General features: G+C 53.0%; 1 protein-coding gene and 1 long non-coding RNA gene across 8 annotated transcripts in view; both read right to left on the bottom strand.

The window, feature by feature from the left end:
• Positions 1-13,524, bottom strand: part of WDR25 (WD repeat domain 25) — a 144,377-nt gene that overhangs the window by 112,844 nt on the left and 18,009 nt on the right. The gene's annotated exons all lie outside the window — the stretch shown is intronic.
• On the bottom strand, positions 2,995-4,469 carry LOC125135650 (uncharacterized). Its single transcript, XR_007137025.1, has 2 exons — positions 4,440-4,469; positions 2,995-3,600 (listed from the first exon to the last, which is right to left on the bottom strand). It is a non-coding gene; the product is annotated as an uncharacterized LOC125135650 (long non-coding RNA).

The raw sequence follows: 13,524 nt of genomic DNA, 5'->3' as shown, positions 1-13,524 counted from the left end.
ACCCAACGATCTGCGTTATCTCAACAGGCCCCTCCAATATAATAAGTCGAGTGCTCCAAGTTTCCTCTGCACAAGCAAAACATTCTTAATCAGACTGTAATGGAAAAATAATTCATGCATTTTATTTTCTATTTAATGCATTTATGTATTCTCTACGATAAGCATACATTATTTTAATAATCAGAAGAAAACAAACATTATTAAAAAGAAAATAATTCACATAGCTTTAAAAACAAAACAAAACACCCAAGGCACAGAAAAGACAAGCCGGGAAGGCTTTTGTACTCTTCTAGCGTCATCTGCCAGCGTTAACGGCTAATTGCTTTCGTCCCTTCAGAGCAGCGACACACCACGGTGTCTGGAAAGGTCGGATGAGTCACCCGGCCCTCTGCGGCTCTCTGCTGCGTCACCGAGTCCCATGCCAGCCTGCGCAAACACTCATAACCCCATGCGCCTTCGGCTTTAGAGACTGGGGGCAGGGGGAGGCGGGGGGGGGGGGGCACCGGAAGGGAAAGAGCTGGCGCTTAGGGGGCTCTGTGGCCCCTTCCCAGAGATCCCAGAGATGCCGACCTTCCCACCCCTCAGGTTTCTTCTCCCCTAATGCCCACCGCACAGGTCCGAGCAATACTGAAATTCAGTATGTGCACAAGTGAGTTTACAGCAAAGGCAGGCATTTTCAAGCCCCTACATTGTAATTACATTTACGTTTAAATCCTGGGAGGCTACAGTAAAGGAGGGGAGCCCTTCAATAGAAGATGCGCAGAGCTATCTGGGGGGGTGTGCCTACCACCCCAGCCCCTCTGCTCTGTTTTAAGGGTCTCCCCGAGGGGGTTTCCCTCAATTCCACAGGCACCAGTTCACGAACTCTCCAAGCTCCCACATCCTATAAGAGAAACCGGAGACCTACCTACGTGCCTCACAAAGCCCCAAGCCCCCACTACAGGCTGTCCATGGCTCTCTACCCTGAGCCCCTCCCCGCTGTCGGAACGCAGGCACCTGTGCTCTGCCCCCAAGGGCCCTCAGCTTACACTGCCTCCCTCCCACCCCCAGGGCCAGCTCAAGTGGCCCCTCCCGCCCCCATCAGGACTGGCTCTCTTCCATCTTGCTCCCCAATACCTGGCTGACACCAGCCAAGGATCCTTTCCACTGCCCGCCTAGTAAAACGTCTGGACATTCACCAGGTACCACGAGCTCACGGGGGAGGGGTTGGCCACACCTCCGTCCCCACTCCAACCTCTGGCACCCAGACTCAATCTAGTGAAGCAGAACATTGGGGCCTGTTTGGGCACCAAAGTGTGAAACTGTGGTCCCCACTCTTAATAATTCTATGCTTCAGGGGACAGCTGCCTCCCCAGCATCTAGAAAGAACATAGCCAGAGCGCCCAGGGTACACGTGGTCTGAATGGCTTCTCTGATTTGCATGTAATAAGCAGCCACCAGCAGCAGCTGCCCTGGGAATGCACCAGCTTCCAACAAGGGCACCCTGAAGAAGGAATTGGGACGGCGGGGGATGGGAGGGGGGCATTAAGGCACCTATTCTGCACACACAACACCACACACACACACACACACACACACACACCCGCCCGTGACCATCAGCCAGGAGGCCAGCCTCGCTGTCTAAGCCAAGCTACCTTTCCAACCCCATCTCACTTCACTTGGGAAGATGAACAGGGCTTTGAATGAAAAGCTTTTCCTCACTGCCTTCTAGACTATGAGAGGGACGTGGGTCTCAGAGTCAACAGGGGGTTATTCATGTCAAAGAGAACAACTACCCCCAAAGTGTGAGCGCATCAATGAGAATCTGAAAGCAACTTTTCAGGAACACGGGACACAATGCAAATTAAATGTCTGAGCCCTGCGTATACGTCATTACCCAATCCCGCAGAAACTCTCTGGTTCCGATTAAGATGTTAACTGTAGGCTCAGGCCAGCATGGATCCTCTTCCCCTGGCAGGACTTGGGCAAACTTTGTCTTCTGGGTTTAACTCCCTCCACTCCGAAACTGCTGCCGCCATCCTGCTGAGTCCACGCAACCACCCCCAGGGCTCCCCTACCGCGTCGGGCTGGTCCCCCGTCATCCCACATCCATCCTGCTCAGCAGCCCTCTACCCAGACGCCAGGAGGAAGAAAGAAGGAAATGAGGAAAGGAGAGGGCCCATTGATAGAGCCACGCACGTCTTTAATCACGGTTCCTAACCGCCCTGGGGCTGCCCTTCTTTCTCCATCCCCGCAATGTGTCACTCACTCACTGGCAACACAAATACCTGCCTCGCCCTCCCTCTGTGTAGGCAGAGAGCACAGGACATGCAAGATGCAGCCTTGACCCTGAAAAGTACAGCCCAGAAGGTCAGGGAGATGGTGAGAGGTCCCACAGCTGCACACACATGACAGGCTCTAGTTCTGGCGACGTTCGGAGTGGGGTGAGGATTTCCGAAGCGGGGTGGCACAGAGTCCAGCTCTGCCACTCGCGGCAGCGTGACCTCGGGCAAGCCACCCGGGAGGGACCTGGTACCACCTTGGCTGCCACATTCCCCACTATGCATTCCCCACTCAAGCCAGCTCCTCACACTAACTACAGACACTACCAGCTTAGGTCTCAATTTCTTCAACTGCGAGATGAAAATAAGATGCCTAAAAGGGCTCTTGAGAATATGGGGGTTACCCACGTGACGATCCAGAGCACAGCGAATGCTCGGTAAACAGCAGCTGCTTTCAGGGCTCTTACCACCTCACAGAATTGGCCCCCGCGTGCCCCGGCTGGGTGGTCCCAGACCAGGAAACACACCTGCCCCTGCCCTGCGCTCCTCCATCAGGCCTCCAGCACTGACCTGCCCCCCGGCCTCCAAAGCCAGTCACTCCAAGTCCCCACACTGGGACGCATCTACCAGGGTGAGAATAAGGACTTCAAACTTTCCTTCTCCGTCCTCTGTTTTGAACGCGGGCCCCACCTGGGGCTGCAGCTTGATCGAGCTGGAGCCTCAAAGCCTTGGGAGAATCCACATTTGTGATTTACTCAGCCTGGGAGGGTAGAAAGAACACAGGCTTTGCAAGTAAAGCGTCGAGGACCCCAGCCACAGCCCTGCCACCTGCTAGCAGCGTGGCCCTGGTCCCTCTGAGCCCCGGGTCCTCAACTTCAGACGGGCCTCGCATCGACATCCCAGAGGGCTGGGGAGGACCGATGGTGTGTGTATGATGCCAAGCGCTGCACTGGGAACGTGGTGGGATCTCAGCAAGTGGAGCTGTCATCCTACCAAACTCAGTTGCAGGGAGCCGGCACCTTGAGCTTTGCTGGACCAGATGTGGCCCCTGATGAAGTCCGCACCAGCAGGGCCCCTTCTCCTCAAGACACTTTGCCACGCAAGCCAGAAACCAGGCCAACAGGCATTAACTTAATGCTCCGTTTGGCAGTGCTGCCCCAGGTCCGTCATCCGTCCTTATTCCCTGGAAGCTGCCAGCCAGGCAAACTGGAATATTGATCGCCGCAATCATCTCGATGAAAGTCTGAGGGCCAAGCATTTATGTGCGTTTCAATTAGGCTTTTGCCATTCTAATTCCACTTCATTCCAGCCAGCTTCACTCTGGGCAACAAATGGGCTCCTAAAAAGTTGCGTTAATCAGCAATCTATTAATGAAATCACACCTCCACATTGATTTTATATCATCATTTCAAAATGATGCATCGTCACTCTCCATCTTGCATTTTAAGCTCGGGGAAGGAACTGGGTGTCGCCATGGCTGTGCCAAGCTGCAGGCAGCCCTCAGGGCTGCCAGCTCGCTGACTGTCCAAAACAGCCCTGCAGGGGGCATGGCACTAGCCTCACGTCATGAGAAACAGGGGAAGGAGGCCAAAGGCCTCCCCTAGGCCCCAGGTAGAGAGAATCGCCACTCAAGGACAAGTCCGCCAGCTTCTTCCAAGAGTCTCACTGATCCCTGTAATTCCCAAGGCTTTTGCCTCCAATTCACTCCCTCAATATTTGCCCAGAAGTGCTTTGGTGGGAAAGGCAGCCAGGTCATTCTAACTCAGCTGAGCCAGGTCCGCTGGCTCCCTGCAGCTGGGCTGGGTGCTCCCTAGGATTCAGAGACAAGGGAGGAATGGCTCCTCCCAGACCCAGGACGGGAAGGAGGAAGACCCATTTTTCTCGGTATATCCTTTGTCTCTTGATTTTTTTTTTAACTTTTTTCTAATTTATTTAAACTAAAAAAAATTAAAGCAGTTCACCCACTTCTTTTGAATTTTGACCAAAGTCATGGATTTCTACTTTTTTTTTTTTTTTTTTTTGGCCACAGCATGCAATGGCTTGATGTGGGATCTCAGTTCCCCAGGCCAGGGATTGAACCCGGGCCGCAGTGGTAAAAGCGCCAAATTCTAACCACCAGGCCACCAGGGAACTCCCATAGATTTCTACTCTTAAGAAACAAGTTTAATGAGGAGTTACCTGGTGGCTCAGTGGGTCAAGGGTCCGGTGTTGTCACTGCTGTGGCGCAGATTTGGAAACCTCTGCATGCTGCGGGCCCAGTCAAAAAAAAAATAACAGTAAGTTCAATGAAATAAGTACAAATCGTTACTTCCTCCCGAAGAGGCTTACACTCCAACAGGGGAGTTGACCTCAGACCTATAAGAGAAATTTTAATTCACCCCAATGACCGTTTAATGGGCACGAGGGGGTGGAGGCCCTGAGCTAGCAAGACAGGTCACAGAGGACTCGAAGTCCCGCTGTCGGCCCCTCAGGGAGGGCAGGGCCCTCGCTGGGCCAGCGGCCTCAGTCTCCTCCCCTTGGCATTTTATCTCAGGGGGACATAAGGTGCCAGCAACTCTCCTGCTTGCTTAACGACGTGCCCTGGAGGTCACATGGGGAGAAAACTGATTCAGAATCAGGGAGGCGCATTTCAGGGGCTCTGCGGGAAAAGTTGGGGTGACGCCTGTCATCCTCCCATTATCTCAGTTCGCTCCAGTCCGTCTGGAGATCACAAGACCACTTGGCTTAAAAGGGCCTGGGGATCAGTCGAACCGTCCTGTCTTCTCCCCAACTTGCTCAGGGTCTCAGCTGGTGATCGCAGAGCCACACGTGGACTCCTGGCCCCTGCCAGCCGGCTCGCGGCTCTCTCCACCCCCACGGCTCACCTGGCGTGTCCCTGTCCGCAGTAATAACTGCGCAAAGAAATGAGTCACCCGCCTGCGTGGACCGTGCTTGTAAAAGCAGAGGGTTGTTTTTTTAGGGAAAAGTAATAACAAAGGAAAGGGGGGGAGTGTCTTACATAAAGGCTGTCCTTCCCGACGTGATGGATGGAAAGCTTCTGGGCTTGAGATGGATGGTGTGTGATTATAGCGAGGTAATAATGGCTGTCACATGTCAGGAGCGCAGATGTCACTACCTTTTGACAGAGGGCACTTGGGAAGAAGAAGTTAGAAATAGAAAGCTTTCCGGTTACTTTCTGAGGGGTGGAATAATAATTCACCTGAACTGTCAAGATCTGTTCCAGGCGGCGGATGTGCCGTAAAGGCAGGTCCCGCGCCCCGGGCTGTCCCAGGCTGCGTGGAAGCAACGGCGGCGATTGCGGGGCCGCAGCCTCGCGCCCGGGAGCACAGTCCCTCCCCGCACGTCCTACTCCGTCACCAGCCCTCCTTGTGCCACTCCAAGCCCAGGGTGGGGCACCAGGGAGTTGGAGCTGGAGCCCACAACTCCAGGTTGGCGCTCAGAGGGCAGAGTGCGGCTGGGGAAGGAGAGAGGCCAGGCAGCGAGTGCGGGCGCCCCATCAAGCCTCTGCCTTGGAGTCTCCAGTTCTTTCCAGCTCCTCTGTGGGAACATGCTTTTCTTTTAGAATCAGAAACAAAGTGAACAGCCAAAGCAAGGAAAAGGTTAAATAGACCAAAAAAAAAAAAAATTAATGGACCCCAAGAACCTACTGATGCAAAGCTATGAGGACGACGAAATGGTGACTCCAGCAGGGCATAAGGGGAGGCCATCCGGAGGGGATCTGAGGCAGCCCGGGGCGGGGGCGGCAAGGACCTGCCTCATGAGGAACTCAGGATGCAGGACATAGGCTCGGCATCACCTCTGCCAGGGCGAGGAAGGGACAGAGCAGCCCAAGACACTGGGGCGGGGAGAGGAGTCTGGCCCCTGTGTGACACTCGGGACTCGTGCAGGAGGGGCTGAGGCCCCCGGAAGCAAGCCGAGAAAGCGATAAGCAGGCAAATGCTTAATAAGGTGGTGCGAGGGGGGATCCACGGGGCCTGGGCCACCAAGGAGGCCGTGCGGATGCTGGGGGACCAGGGGCTGCAGCGGGGTGGGCGTGGGGGGGCCGCCCCAGGAACGGGAGCAGCCGCCGACGCGCCCCGGAGGCCCAGAGGAAATATTATTGCGAGACAAAAACTGAATTATGAAATCCGCAAGCAATAATTAGTTTAAATTACTACTTCTACTTGAATAATTAAACACGCTTATTTTCACTCACTGATGTTTTATTCATTACCATACATCTTTCCTGAAAGTTGTTTTTAACGTGAATATTCTTTTATTTGCAAAGATCCCACAGAGATTTACTATGCTAATTTCAAACCTTTCTTCTAAAATAAAAACAACAATAACAAAAACACTCCAGATTATCACCCATTAGTGACTGCTGTGTGGGGTCCATTATCAACTTAAGTCACAGCAACCGCCTAGAAGCAGTGTGCGTAGTTGTAAAGTTATTCACACACCAAAGCTTCCTTCCTTTAAAATTCGCTACTGAAAGGACGATATTTAAATAAGCCCGAAATGAGTATGAAAATAAAAAGGCCCGAGTGCAGAAAGACCATTTAGACACAGATGGGAAGCACCGTTCACTATTCTCACACCCTCTATTAATGAACATGTTTTTGCATTTCCACAAATAATGTTTGGATTTTGTAAGTCTTATTTTCACATCCTGGAGCCAAGATACCCATAAGCACAGCAATAAAGGCTTAAGGTTTTTATTAAGCAAAGTTACCTTTGGGAATAAGTACTAACTTAAATATAATCCATGAACTCACTCTCCCCTGCTGGGCTATTAGCTGGCGTTGGCTGAATGGCAAAGCTCCAAACCCGAACGAATGCCAACAAGCTGGGCCTAAGTCAGACCCTGAACAAACAGAAAGGAGCAGGGCTGCCTCCACTATAAACCAGTTCCACCAAGGCCCAGCAGCCAACAGCCCTCCCTCCGAGGGGACCGCAAGCCTACTTAACGAGCAGCCGGACTCACCGACTACGATAACAAATACCAAGGAACGGGACTCTCCAGGGAAGCTCCCACGCACACACACACACACCCCGCCTCCAGCCCTGTTACCCAGGGCAGGAGCACATGTCCTGGAACCGGCAAGTCCTCACTGAACACTTACTGAGTGAAACTGAATATTGGAAGTTTGTTTTGTTTTGTTTTTTTGGGCCCGTCCCACGGCCTATGGAGGTTCCCAGGCTAGGGGTCTAATTGGAGCTGTAGCCTCCAGCCTACATCAGAGCCCCAGCCACGCGGGATCGGAGCCGCATCTGCGACCTACACCACAGCTCACGGCGACGCCAGATCCTCAACCCACTGAGCCAGGCCAGGGATCGAACCTGCAACCTCATGGTTCCCAGTCGGATTTGTTAACCACTGCGCCACGACAGGAGCTCCCTGGAAGATTTTTTTAAAGCCCCAACTAAATCTCTCTTTCCCCCAGCCTCCTTCAAAAGCAACTGGTCTTCATGGGGTCTGGGACTGGCTTGGGCACACTATTGCACATGGAGTGGGTGGTCAGTGGAGACCTGCTATGTAGCCCAGGGAGCTCTACTCAATGGCCTGTGATTATCTGTGTGGGAGAAGGATCTGGAAAAGAATGGAGATGGGCTGTACATGCAGTGCATAACTGAATCGCTTTGCTGTACAGCAGAAATGATCAAACACTGTAAATCAACTATATTTCAAACTTTTAAAAATGAAAAAAGGAAGAAAAAAAAAGCCATCCGTCATCCACCCAGGAATTCAACAAATGGGTAGACCCCGCCTCCACGGGGAACAAAAGTTACCCTCTGAACCTGGCAGCCCACTGACTCTGCTCTGGTGCTTTCCCTCAGTAATAGAAGTAAACTCAGCTGAGCATTTTCTACACAGGTTGCAGCCAGTCTTCTGGAGCAACAGGAAAGTGTATTAAAGGTGCCAAATCAAAACTGACCACCCACTGAACAGATTTATGAGCCGGGGCACCAATGTGGCCTTCGGAAAATGAAGGGGCTCTGGAGGCCACAGGCCGGGACACAGCTGATTCTAGAACTCAATATTATCTGCGTCATCATAGTTAGAAGCATCCGGAAAGCGGAGCGGAGCTTCTGCTGGGCTTCTGTTTCCGTGGCAACAGCTTCACTGGCCTGTCACAGAGAGGAATGGAAGAAGGAAAATGGGGGGGATGGGAAGGAGGAAGAGGGCAGGCAAGGACGGTCGCCGTGGCGCGGGGGGGAGGGGAGGGGGGGCGGAAGCAGGAAGGGAGAAGCGCGGAAAAGGCGGTGGGAGAAGCATGGGGTGACGGAGGGTGGAAGCGAGCACACGCCAGAGGCAGAAACCCCCCCCCCCACCTGGGCAGGCAAATGACCTACGGACACGCTTCTCTCTGAAGGCAGAGAATGTTCTAGATCCAAACTCTCACGAATGTCAACATCAGCCCAAAGGTCTGGCCGGGTTAAATCCGAAGGAAAAAAGAGAAAAAAGGAAAGGCCCAGGAGACCTGTTATCACTAACCCGCCTCCACCGGGAAGGGGAGCCCCTGGCGGCTGGCAAGGGCACACGCCAAGCCTCCCTAGCGTGAAGACCCCCCCACGGGTCCTGCTCGAGATCCACAAGGAACCGGGGTCTGAAAAGCAAACAGTGTTCGGCCTGAGCCTGGCTGCAGGGCCCTGACTTGGGACACCAACCAGGGACCTGGAAGGGAGGGGCGGGGGTGTCAGTGCAGGGACCTCAGAATAAGTGGGGCCAGGACCAGACGCAGACCGCTTCCTGTCCATCCCCCCCCCCAAAAGATAGTTAACAAATAAAAATAACAAGAGCTCAAATGCAACATGGGATCCTGGACTGGATGCTGCAAACAGAAAAGGACGCTCGTGGAAAAACTGGTGGAATCCGAGTAAAGCCCCCTGTTTAGTTAACACAGTTTCAGGGATGGTAGTATCTCGGCTTTGACAAATGCACCAGGGTCACGTAAGATGCCAGGGAAGCTGGGGTGGGTATAGAGGAACTCATTGGATTATATTTACAACTCTTCCATAAACCTAAATTTTTTTTTTTTAAGTTTTAAGAGAAAAACAAAGGCTGCTTAAAAATAAGACTTGTTTTTCGAACACTGATTTATCTTTTTCATATAAAGCCAATGCCCTTGATTGGGTTTAACAATCATAAAGTTTTACTGGAAGCCTGGCCGAAACATTGCAGTGAAAGCTGTACTCCCGGAGCAAAAGTGAGTTATTAAACTCAAAACGTGTTAGCAGCGTCCCTTCGCTCTGAAGCTGGGCTGTGAGGAGTGACGTGTCGCCGCACACCCAGGAGCAAGGGTTCTGTCCGACAGAAATAGAACAGCTTTCAAGAGCCGGCCTTTACAACCTCTTCACACTCCACACTCTTGACTTCCTGCCTCGCAAGTCTTCTCCAGAGAGTCTCGCCGCCTTTGCTTTATGGGCCCAGCCCACCCGCCTCGTCTAAGAGCCTTGCAGTCTACATGTGCCTCCGTGCTTGCGGCCTTTGCACTGTCTATTCCCTCTGCCCGAATGCTCTTCCATCTCTGCTGCTGAACAATTTCTAGCAACCTCTAGGAGCCCATGTGACTCTCACTGAATCTGCCCCCCCACCCCTACCCCCTCCAGCTAACCTTTGTGCCCTGCAGCACCTGATCCGAGACCCCCCCCCACCCTCCGGAGCAGGGATGACACAGCACTCTACACCTGTGCTTCTTTTTCCCAAAGAGGCCGGGAATCTTTCGAGGAAGAGTGAGATGTCGTACCCATCTCTGTACCCCACTCCCATCCCTAGCACCCAAGTGCTGCAACAGATGCTCAATGAATGAAACACTATGAGATAAAAATACAGGCAATTCTTTTGAGAAAATACCAGCATACAATCTTCTATCTTCCGTTAAAGGGTCAAAAAGATTCTATTTGTAAGAATGAAGGAAGTGAACCCTTTAAAAAGAAACAGATTTTGTTCCAGAATGACGGGTCCATTTCCACAGACAACATAAGCACTGCACAAGTATCCTCTTCCGACCGGGAAGCTGAAAAGCTTTTCAAAGGTTTTGGTTTCCTTGACAACACCATTGCTGGAGACAAGCAGGGAAATAATTAAAAAGTATGTTCTCTTCGCTTCAAACTCCGTAAGTGTTTATGAGCAATAATGAACAGGCCACGCTCAGTGCGCACAGCGTCAGCGTGGACAGAGCCAAGGGCACGCAAGGGCACGCCACCCTGCCAGCCCTGAACCCTGAGCGGGGACCTAAGCCAGGGGCCCCGGACCACATTCATCACAAGAATCACACACACGTGGGTCAGAGTCACAGCGACAGCGCTTGCCAAGTGCCAGGTCTCAGGCCACAGTTAACCCGCACAACAGTTCCTTGAGCTGGGTAAGTATTCTTGGCACCTTTTGGCAGGAGAGAAACTCAGGTGCAGCAAAGCATGTGACGGCCCTGAGAGTTGGGCCCAGGGGCTCCGGGGAGGGTACGTCCCGTCAAGCCAACCTCGACACAACTGCCCCCCTCCCCGCTCCACCCTGACCCCAGATCTCAACACAGAGCAGCCAAGACAGGGCCCTGAAAGAAAACACACCCCCCCACAAGGTCTCGCCAGCCCCTGTCCCCACTGAGACCACCTGTGGTGGCTGCTCAGGCACGAGACGGGGCACCCCTCACTGCTGCGTGGGGCCTCAGGAACATAGGGGTGCGGCCCTGCGGGAGGTGGGCTCTGAACCTGATTTACGGGCCTACCCCCACTTCAGGGAGGCTTCTCAGGGGCTGTTTTAACAGCTCTGCTGTATTCGTGTCTTCTAGTGCAAGCTTCCTCAAATCTCTTCTGGATTTATGACTTATAAATAATAAACAAACGCACAAGCTTTAAGCGTCGACTCAAGCCCATTACCTGCGAGTGTGAATGCAAACAACTCAACAGATGGGGAACGATCGCCGCTTTGATTTAGTTTCCAGCCACCGTCTTCAAAGCCCTTTCCAGAGTGGGGCTGCCTCTGCACAGATTAGAGGTGGGGGGCGGCGCCCGGGTGTGTGGACCAGTTGGCCCCCAGAGCCTCCATGCCCCTGAGGCCTGGGGAGGCCCCCAAGAGTACTAGGCTGAGTTATGTAATTCATTCATTCACAGGTGGTTTTTAAGCCCCTACTATGTGCTCAGCTCTCCTCGCAGAAGGGGAGAAACTAAATTCCTTCTCATCATGGAATTTCTACTAGAGTTGCGCTCACTTTACAGATGAACTAGTTGAGACTCACAAAGGTGAAGGGCCTTGCCGCGACCCAGGATTACTTTCTGGAGTCCCCAGGCAGGAGGGTGGCAGGGAACAACCTCAGAGGGCAGAAGCAGAAAGAGGGACATTCAAATACCAGCTCTGTGCTTGGGAGCTACAGATCCTCCAACACCCCTCTCTGGTCCTCAGTTTTCCCATCTGTAAAACGGGCACAAGATGCTGCTGCTATTGGCGGTGCCGGCTGTGTGCCCGGTGCTCTCTGAAGAGTTTTCTGTGACTTTTCTTCTTTAATCCTCAGCAGAATGAGATGGATGCTATTACTCCTGCTTTACTGATGGAGAAGCTGCAGCCCCAAGAGTGATACAACTTACCCAAAACCACACAGCTAGGAAGTGCAGGGGGCTGCGCTTGAGCCCCCAGTGGGCTTCCTGAGCTCAGGGGACTGCCCGGTGCCCCAGCTGGAGATAAATGAGATTGAAAGCCCGATGTGGAGCCCCACCCAGCGCAAGCGCAGGAAGCAGCAGCCAGCCCTGTGCCACTGACCGCCTAGGCCCAAAGCCGCAAAGGGGCGTCAGATCTCTGATACCGACTCTGGGGCACCTGTCACCCTCTGGGGCCCTCACTGCTCACACCACAGACAGAGCCTGAGACAAGGCCCCAGCAATTTGCTGGCCGAGCAGCAGTGGGTCCGGAAGGCCTGGCTCGCAGGCGAGCCACCCCCAGTCTACACCCCAACCAGCGCAGCCAAAGAACGTCACGTCACGCTGCTGAGCCGGAAAATAGGAAGGCACGTCCCGAGCAGCCCCGGCTCCTGGAGAGGCCCGCCGCCCTCGACGGCGCAGGGCTTACTGGCGCAGTGAGTCAAGGCAGCCGAGGCCCACTGGACTGCGCCTCCCGTGCTTAGGAATGCGGCTTAGGAGGCAACTACGGAATAAACCCTGGCTTGACGTTCTTGATAAGACCTTCCATTTGTAAGGGTTTACGGTTTACAAAGTGGTTTCACACATCCAACCTCATCGGATCCTTCCAGCCCCGCGAGGTAATTATTTCACAGATGAGAACTCGGAAGCCCAGACAAATCAGCGGAGCACGCGAGGCCTCGTTCTGAACGCCGCCGGCATCAGGGGCGCCGCCTCAGGACCGAGCCCTGGCCACACATCTCCATCCGACCCCGACCCTTCCGTCCTCAGCCGCTTTCGGGGGCACCCACTCCCCCATGCTGCCAAGTCCCGGGTGCTGGAAGGTCCTTCCCCACGGTGTGCTGGCCGCCCTCTGAGGTTGCCACCTTGAGCCCTGCTTGTGCCTCAGGCGCAGACCAGAGTGCCACGCGGTCCTCTTCCCGTCCCCGCCCTGCCGGCACCTGGGGACAGCCACAGGCTCCCCGCCTGTTCCCGCCCCTGGGCTAAGAGCATCGCCACCAGACATTCCTGAATGGGCTTGGATCAGAGCAAAAGAACATGGAAAGAGACCAGGACAAAAACAAACAACTTTTCTAACCAAAGGTTACAACGAAAATGAGTTTTAATTTGTGTTTTTGTACCTTTCAAAATAACACTTCAACTAGTTCAGAAAGAGACCACTTCTGTTTATAAAAGCTCTCGAGTTTTCCCTCCTTCCAGTTGCCGGGGCTGTGTAAACACACTGTGAGCCAGGGAGAGAGAAATTGCTACTTGTGAAACTTTTAATGCTAGCGTGTATGTGAATTAGAATTCTAAACTCAGCAGGTTAAAAATGTTCTGAAAGCAATTTTGGTGTTAGTCTAAATAATTATAGATCACATTCACTTAGATAAGGGCCTTTGCCCCTTAGGGCTCCAAGAGAAAATTCTAGGCATGATAGTGAAGCAAAATAGTCGGTTATTACGCAGGCTTTGCAGTGGCGGTGCAAATTGGTATAATCCTTTTGGAAAGCAATCTGACAGCAGAGGTATCTGGACCCATGAAAATGTACAACCCTTTGACCCAGCAGTCCCACTTCTGGGAATCAATCCGAAAGAAATAATCCAACAGAAAAGGTTCCATGCATGAAGATAACCACTTCAGCATTATCTGTAATAGCAAAAATTAGCAA

The sequence above is a fragment of the Phacochoerus africanus genome, chromosome 9 (assembly GCF_016906955.1).
Source record: "Phacochoerus africanus isolate WHEZ1 chromosome 9, ROS_Pafr_v1, whole genome shotgun sequence".
Lineage (NCBI taxonomy): Eukaryota > Metazoa > Chordata > Mammalia > Artiodactyla > Suidae > Phacochoerus > Phacochoerus africanus.
The sequence above is the reverse complement of the archived record's forward strand: the minus strand, read 5'-3'. Positions and strand labels throughout refer to the sequence as shown.